Below are 9,308 nucleotides of genomic sequence, written 5' to 3' on the forward strand. Positions count from 1 at the left end.
TTTACATTTTCCTTTTTGTCTAGGGGCTTCACTTTCACTAGTTGACGGTGTATTTTCAACATGATCATCAGAGGTTGACGATACAGGGTTGTGAAAACGAGGAGACGAGTCCCTTAAGATCCAAGGGATGCAAGGACAATATCGATGATAGTGGTCTCCTTTGCAAATGACACATGGCGATTTAGGCTTGGTCGGTGCAGTGTGTGGATTTTCGCTAGATGATGCTTGGTTGCCCCTTTTCGCCTTTGGCTCCTTCTTCTTCTTCTCTTTCTTCTTCTTTTCCTTCTTCTTCTTAGGTACTTGATTTTTGGCTCTACCAGCTTCATCAAGCGAAGAGGAAGGAGGAGAGGAAGAATTGGACGACTTAGAGGGTTGGAGGGTAACTTTGGAATCGTTTAGTTGCTGACTCGATTGTTCAGGAATAATGGTGTTCTGAACGACGGAGGTTGAGAAGAGCCATACGGGCAAGCCAATTGTCAATCCTAGAAGCGACAATGTGGCCATATGGGGTGCACCAACATCTTCCGAAGAGGATAAGGGACTAGGATTTCCTCCAAGGGGAACTCCTTGGTTGGTGGACTCCATTTTCCTCAACCTAAGACCAACATAGGAAGGGTGATAATTATTCCGTTTAAAATAAATTTTAGACACTTTGACACAACTTGTTTTTTCAATTTTTAAGAGCCGAGAAAAAACAAAAGATGACTCTAGTCGCCTTTGATTTTTAATGAGCCTGAAGTGACAAGTGCTCAGATGAACCTTTTCCGTTAAGGAGTCTGAAAAGGAACGACAGGGACTGCTTTGGAAATCTAGACAGAGGGATTACCAAACCAATCACAAAACTGCAGAATACTTTTTACGGTATGGCAGTCAATCTTCCCGAATGTGTGTTCAGTGCATTGCGATCGATAGGGCGGCAGACACGGCTTCCTATGGATAAAGGATTAAGCCTATTGTGGTCTCCCAAAATATACTCGACGGTACATGGGAGCACAAGTCCGTACTCGCACTTATCGTCTCAAAGTGGAGGAATCACCCAACCAACAGTGAAAACAACAGTTACCAGGCTTTACGACGCCGGGATATGTCTCTAGCCTAGACTTCTAGATGTTGTGCGTTAGGTTCTAAAGCGTTTTTAGATTCATTAAATTTATTTTATAGTTGATCTTGCTTAAGAAATTTTCCTTTCAACTTCACCGCATGATGTAGATGTACAATTCCTAAAATTCAATTTAAGATGACAAACAGTCGTTTAATCTTCTTTCTGCAATGAAAATCCTAGCTACTAAGGAAAGAGAGATGGCATTCTTTCAACAAAGAGCATAGAGCACACACTATGTGCACTGTCCTAAATCAAACCAACAAACAGTCTAAATTCAAATGCACATGCATGTATTTGTTTTCAGCCTTCTTAATGTGTGAATGATAAAAAGAAAGCTAAGAAAAAATCTGAATTATTTTTCAAAGTGAAAATTACTAACAAGTTTCTTCTCAAGACAGAATGAGGACAATGACAACACTTCGTGATTTGGAATTGAAAACTTGCTTTTGAAACTAGAAAAACTATTAATTCAGATCAAATACAATAGTAACAGTGTAATCAACTATCAAGAACAATCAGATTCTCTTCTATGTTTGAAAACGACACTTGCAACACTTTCAAATCAAGGAACGACAGTACAATTATGCTACTTCTTTGTAAAGGAGAACTAAAAATGACTCAAAAAATACATAAAAACATTTACAGTTCTTTGCACAATGGAGGCAAAATAATAGCAAGGAAATGGGTTTCAAACAGAGGTGTACTGACTACAGGCAACAAAACTCCTCAATAGATTTGAAAAGAGTGAACACAGAAACCAAAATTTAGGAACAAGGCCTTGTCTGATCAGCGCACCTATAACACAGTGAAACTGAAATGCAATGCACCTACTACACTTGGGAAGTGCGCTGCATTTGAAGTTCACAGAACAAAAAGTGCGCTGGACGAAGGACGAGACTTTGATTGGATTACGGGTCACAATTTGCAGTTCAGTTCAGGGATTTAGGCCAAGAAAGTGGTAATCAGTAAATCAATCACAGGGGTAGATCTAAGGAGGTTACTAGAGCCACCACGAGGGCAATTAGAAAGCTTGTAAATCAATCGTTTAATTCATAAACAAAACGCGGAGATTGACTGAAGCAGCGTTGATCTACTTTGCACTTGCATAGCGAATGCAGTTCGAAGGCTAGCTGGCTTGACTTTAGGCTCCGTCTATAGGTTTATAAAGTAAACAAATGTAGATGAACAAGCAATCTACTCGCTCCCCAGCGGAGTCGCCATTTTGTTACCGGGAATAGTGTCTATGCAGAGCAACTAATCCCACTAAGGCTGGTAGCTACCTTAGAAACAAACAAACTAAAACTACTTTCGTTTTCCTTTATGAGAGATAGATGAGAGAAGAATAAAGGAGACCAAGCTCTGTCTTGCGCTTGGTTCCTTGTTCGATTCCTCTCCCTTCTGATAGATCTTTTGCTACTTGCTTCCTTGTCCACCCAGCTTCACAGGGTACCTGTAGAATCAAAGAAGCATAATACTATCCAAGAACATAGATCTATTATCATAAACAATATAGGATCAGATGTACATTGACCACACAAATGCATAAAACTTTAATCATACAAACATGTGGAGGAAAACTTGAATAGCTTTACTGATAATTAAGAAAGAGCCAAGAGAATTAAAACCAATTGTTCTGACCCAGCATCATCCTCTCAGCAAGAAGCCCTTCTTCACCTCATGAAAAGCTTAGATCACCCAACACTATGATATTGCACCAAGAAACCAGTAGCACTTCCTTACAAGATACAAAATTCCAGCCTCTGGATCTCTAGGATGAGGGATCCATATATAGATGTCTGCAAGGGAGGTGAGTCAACTTTTGAGATTTGATTAGTGTCTTCCCTCTAATAGTTCTTGATTCCACTTGGAGATTGATGATCTCTTACTCATCCCTGGTCGAATTCAGAAAGGCAAGTGTCACAAGAGAAGTTTCTGGAACATTCCATGCTTCTCCACCTTATGGATTGACCCTGCCATTTGTCCCTTCCCACCCATCGCACTCCATAGAAGGGATTTTTGACATGCATCACACCTACTATGTGTATTTAGGTGGGATGCAACACACTTTGCCTATGGAGCAGGTGAAATGGTCTAGTTTTGACCAGTTCTGAGTAGTTTTTCATGGAGAACTTCTGGGAGATGCTGTAATCAGTTGACCTTGTTCTTCTAGGGGTTGGAACAACACCTTTAGGGACTTAGGAGCCCTTGGTTTATGGAAATTTATGCTTGGGGTTGCAGTGCCCAAAAATGTCTATAACAACCCCCAATTGATTTTTGAATATATTTGTTAATTCTTCCTAGTATCTAATAGAATTTGCAGGTAACTGCCTAAACCAAGTCCTCGCATTTCCCTCCAGACATTGAACAAACAACCTCATGTATACATTTCGTTGTTCTATGTTCATGTTATCTACGAAGTCTAGAAATGCTTGAAGATGATCCTCAGTTGAGGAACCAGTTTCTCCATTATATCTAGGAAGGTGCTTTAGATATCCATTAGGGAAAGAATCAAGGATTGGAGGTAAAACTAAAGCTGCATATCTTGTCTGTACAATGGGTTGAACTGCCATAGTAGAAGATGATGAATGAGATGTTTGTGAAGATGATGATAAGGAAGAGGGAAATGGTGAAAGAGGGGGAGAATTATTATTTGGGGGTGAAGAAGGAGGAGATAAAGAAGGTGGAGACTTCCTGAATGATTTTAAAGGATTTTTAATAACCAACTTGTGGGCTCGAGAATGAATATCCTCTTCAAATTCAAAGAGTGGATTTGAATATATAGCAAAGGTTCCTTCGGGCTGTTTAGAAGCAGAATATTCTGGTCGTTCAGAGGTGGAATGAAATGAATAAGTGGTGGGGGATATAAACTCTATAGGTTTGTATTCAGGTAGATGAATACCCAAGTCAGACTTAGATTTAAGGTGATCCGAGTGGAAGTGGGGGTTCTGGATGTGATTCAATTGAATGAATAAGGAAGGCTAATTTGAAATCAACTTCCCTATCTAAGAGTTCAACAACCGTTGGTGATAAGTGAGTGTACTCTGGATTGGATGGAATGTTACTATAGGGATCAAATTGTAATATATCTTGAGACTGCAAGGATGAAGTAGAAGAAGATGGTTGATGTCTTCTTCTAAAATTGTCCTTTCTCACAAGTCTTTCTGGATTTGACAGAGGCATAACTGCGTCAAATTTAGAATGTGATCTAGTGTGCTTAAAAGGTGCCATCTTGGTACAATGGAGTCACTAGGTGAAGGATTTTGACCTATCTAGATCAAGGATAATTTTAGGGGCGAATGTTCACCCTTTGGCGAAATTAAGGGGTTTTAAATTTTTAGTGGGCGAATATTTTGTATCATAGTACATTTTTACAAATCACCTCAAATAGCCCACCTTATTTTAAGGGAGAGGGTAAAAAAGGTAAATTTAGCCCTTGAAATTATGACTTACAACCTTCCATTCGCCCATTTTCAAGAATAGGTTTTATTTAAGTGAATCCATTTGCCCATTTTCAAGAATAGGTTTTATTTAAGTGAATCCTATGGGCCAAATACCATATTTATAAAAGAGGTATGGTAAATTAATAAAAATATAAATAAATGAGAGGTATGGTAAATAAATAAAACATTTTTTATATTTACTCCATAATTCACCTTATATACATGTAAGGGTGTAAACAAATAAAAATATAAGTAAAGTGGAGGTATGGTAAATAAATAAAACGTCTTTTTATACTTACTCAACAGGTATGGTAAATAAATAAAAATATAAATAAACTAGACGTATCGTAAATAAATAACACATCTTTTTATATTTAGTCCATAACCCTCGTTCTATTTATGAAGGCTCAAGAAAGAGATTTTATTTAAGTGAATCCTATGGGCCAAATACCATATTTGTAAAAGAGGTATGGTAAATTAATAAAAATATAAATAAACGAGAGGTATGGTAAACAAAAAAAATATTTTTTTATATTTACTCCATAAGTCACCTTATATTTACAAACACTCAAAAAATGGGTTATATTTAGGTGAAACCTATGGCCAAAATACTATGGGACAAATACCATGGACTAGATTGTTATTAATACCATGAAAAAAACCATTATTAACCCTAATATTAGAATTAATAAAAATAAAAATGGCACATGGTATTGACCCATGGTATTCACCTAGAATGTAGCCTATTTAAATGGGGGAATTAAACCAGCATCTAGCCTATGCTAAGATTCACTAGGACTTTACAAAGTTTTATTATTTAGTGAAAGACTCGCCAAGATCTTACAAGATTTTATAATTGAGTAAAATATTCGCCATGCCTGGTGAGAGATTCGCCAAAAAATTATATATACATATTATATTATTGATAAAATCGCCTTCCATTTTTCCTATATACCATGGAGATTCGCCCATTTATTATATTTATAAATTTAGGGGGGTTCTTAAAATTTTCCCTGATCTAGATGTGTAATCACCTTAAAGGAATAGGAATAATATCGTTGACCCAAGAAAACTTAATGAAATTCAAATCCCTAGCAAAAATGCTAGATTGATGTTGTATATCTAAGATGATAATGGTCGGCTATCATGCCAGGGCATCTAAGATGTTCGTTTTGGGAGTCTTGTTTTAATTTGGAGGACCAATGTATGAAACAGATTTAAACAATGACGCCTAACCTTTTGAATAGTATTGATATTTAAAGAGAGGGATGTTATTAAAATTCATACAGTGATATAACATGCATGGTGGTGAGCAGAAATAGAGAGATGGTATGACTAGCACAGTCTTCAAATTGAAAATTAAATAATCATAAGTAAGAAAACCTTTAAACTATGTTCAAAAGGTTTAACAAAATATGCTTAATCTGACAAAAGATGCTGATGCTTTTATGATTTAGAGGGAATTAATGAAACAAACTGTTTATATAATTCATTCTCTTTATAGATGATCACTTGAGAATCTTATAGGAATAAATTGAAAGATAATTACTCCTACCTAGTTATCTTTGTAAAATGTAAGAATACCAAAAAAAACACTATGAAATAAAACTGGAAAAACTTACAGTAAAAATGAAACTGTATGAATCAGAATTCAAAATCCTTTTCTTTTGTATTAATGATTCAGAAAAGTCAAGTACATTTAATGTTTAGAAATACTTCTTCAAGGGTGAAACCCTTAATAACTTGTGAAAGAGAGTTATTTATACAATCTTAGAACTCAAAAAATATTTTTATCTATTTTACAAATATAGATAAATACAAAATCAGGAATATAAACTGATAGTCGATCTGTCACTATTTTGGTGCTGAGTTGTTGATGATTGTTGCTGGAAAAACTGAGAACTGTTGAGCTAGTGATAACTGTTGCTGGAAAAACTTAGAACTGTTGAGTTGGTGATGGTTGTTCCTAAAAATACTAAATACTATTTGATCACCCTTTAGTTAAGTAAATTAGCTAATTCTTCCCTGCGTTTCTTATCTGGGATAGATAACTTAGTCACCATTCTATAAACTTCATCCATCTCTGTATATTGAGTAAAAGTGGGTTTTACTAGAAATATATGTTTGATTTCATTTAGAATAAAAAATCAATCTCTAAGTGAATTTAACGCAACCCTTGGTGTTGTTTCACCTCTTATGTTTGAAACTAAAGCTACATTGGTACCCACCTTTGTAAGCTTTCGAAGATAATCTTCAATGGGCATTGGTTTGTCATTTATCACAAGCATAGAGGGCAAAACCTTGCTGGTCAAGGGTTCTAACCTACTGAAAAATATTTGAGCTATAGTATTCACACTACTACACTTTTCCTCCAACTGATGGATGGGGTTTTTTTGTTAATGATCTTCTTTACTTCCAGTATAGTTGTTTTCCTGTCATTTATACCCAATTCCTCAACCTCATAGCTGCCTTTAGAATTTAGGAACTTGATTATTTTACAAGAAGTTTCTGGCATGTCCTCAAGCTCTTTAGAAATAATTTCAACATCTTCTTGAGCTTTCTCCAACGGGTCTTTTTGATCAAATATTATTTTGATATAGGGCCAAATATCCTTGACTGATTCAATAATTTCTTCCCATAGAATCTCCTTTGCCAAACCTAGTTTTTTTCCAAGGTAAGACTCTTTGATTTTGTTCTGCAAAACTTCAATTTGAAATTTTTTCCTCTGCATCTCAGCTACATGTGCACTATCTACAATTGCCTTCATATAATTTAATTCCTTCAGTTCATCCTGCAACTTATCCATTTCAACTATTTGAATGGACAGATTTTGAACAGCTTCGATGAGTTGTTCAGGTCCTTCTGTTGTACCTGTAGTTGATGTTGTGCCTGAAGTAGAAAATCTGGTTATTAAGACTACTGAAGGAGGAACTACATCCATTGGAATTTGAGTCCTCTTGACAAATTCCTGTTTCTCTTTGACCAAACTTTCCATTTGCTCCTCCATCTGTTTTATTTGAAGATTTTGTTCCATGATGAGCTTCATCATGTCAGATTTCTGAGTCTCAATTTCTTCAATATCCTTGGTCATTGGAGCCTCAGAAGCTGGCAGTTTGGGTTGTTTCCTTAATGCTAAGTGCTCATCATTTTTCTTCTTAATAAGTTCTTCTACGCATTTATATTTGAGAGATCATATCCCATCTTTAGCACCAAATCATCCAAAGATTTGATCTTGGTGTGCTTTGCTAGTGAGGAAAATTTTTCCAACTTGAGTTATGACTGTGTATTGGCCAGGGTGACCTGCAACTTTGAAAAACTCATGGCCATATGAGTTAAAGTGGAATAAATCATCTAACCAGTTTGTTTGTGCATCTCAACTTGATCAATTGGATTCACATCTTTTACATTAAACTCAAATGAGGATTGCTTTAGATAATGTGCATGAGTCCTCGACTGTGGAATTTGAGCTTGCAGGAAAACCATCTACATTTTTACCTTCTCAGAGTCAAATACTGGAAGAATTCTGGTCTGAGAGCTGGAGGAATGTTTCTAGAATTGGGTATAGGTGTTCAATTTCAATTCTTCATTCTTCTTTTTAATCTCACTAAAAACATGAAATATGTCATCCTCCTTGTCCTTCTGAATGCTTCCACTAGTCTAAATTATCTGTTGTTCATGAGAAGTAGTGGAATGAGTTGGGGACTGGGTAAACTGTCCACCAGACTGTGTATAGAGCACAGTCTGTCCAAGTCCATCAAATGTTGTTTTTTGAGACTCATTTGTTGCTACAACAATCATAGAGATCCTAGGTTTGTTCTTTCTATGCACAATCCTAAAGCTCCGGCTTGATGCTTAAGTTGTAGGGTATGAGTTTCTTCCCTTCCTCTTTTAACTGTCTTTTCCTGTGCAAGTGGAGTTGAAGTTGAAACTGCCTGTTCTTTAGCTTCCTGCAGGGTGTTATCTTTCCATTCCAACTGATTTTTGTAGTACTATATTTCTAGTCTGGATGTGTGGTGATATGCAGTAAACTTATTTTCAGCCCTGAGTATAGAAATAACTCCCATTGGGTCAGAGACCGAGTGAAACTGAGACCAAACTTCATTTCGTTTAATAACTTGTCTTCTTCTTCTCCTACTACTCTAGTGTTGCAGATGAATGGACCGCACTGAGCTTTTAGCTTGAATTGTGATTCTTCTTTGTTGCCAGAAAGTGTACCTTATCTGCATTTAACCTATGCGTAATATATTCCAGTGAAAATATTTTGATGGGGAGGTACTTGGGAAGTTTGTAGGGTGGAAGCTCACAACCATAAACCCTAATTTCTATATAGTTTGGGTAAAGATACCAAACCCATGTTGTGGCTTGAACAACTAGCTGCAACACTTGCACAATTTATTCACTGCTTCTTGGCACTAGAGTGTTGCTCATGAGACTAATAGCTGGATAATAGAAAATTCTATGAACCATTTATATGTAAATTCTTCTTTATCCTTCATTCCTATTGAATTCCAAAAGATCATTGATTGCTGGTTTCCTTTCTCATCTAGCTTCTGTAAGGTGAATGGAAATTTGTCTCCCTAAAAATATATAAAAAGGTATACAAGTAATGAAGAATAATTGAATACTTCTTCAGTGTTAAACATGAAAAATTTCTCATGTATGGTTTCAGCTAGGAATTGGCTAAAGTTATAGATAACAATGGGTTTGGAATCAACAGAAAAGATTGACAAGAAACCTAGGATAGCTTCATTAACATATTGATCAGA

At 36.2% G+C, this 9,308-nt stretch overlaps 1 pseudogene across 1 annotated transcript in view; it reads right to left on the minus strand.

Annotated features, from left to right (window-relative positions):
- Positions 1–7,549, minus strand: part of LOC149168949 (ABC transporter G family member 39-like) — a 61,619-nt pseudogene extending 54,070 nt beyond the window's left edge. The window contains exon 1 of the transcript XR_016259188.1: positions 6,956–7,549. The product of XR_016259188.1 is annotated as an ABC transporter G family member 39-like (transcript). The remainder of the gene's footprint in view (positions 1–6,955) is intronic.
- Positions 7,550–9,308: the final 1,759 nt, after the last annotated feature.

Source organism: Pinus tabuliformis, chromosome 4_2 (genome assembly GCF_031772625.1).
Source record: "Pinus tabuliformis cultivar Carrire ecotype Pingquan chromosome 4_2, CPIR1, whole genome shotgun sequence".
Classification (NCBI taxonomy): domain Eukaryota; kingdom Viridiplantae; phylum Streptophyta; class Pinopsida; order Pinales; family Pinaceae; genus Pinus; species Pinus tabuliformis.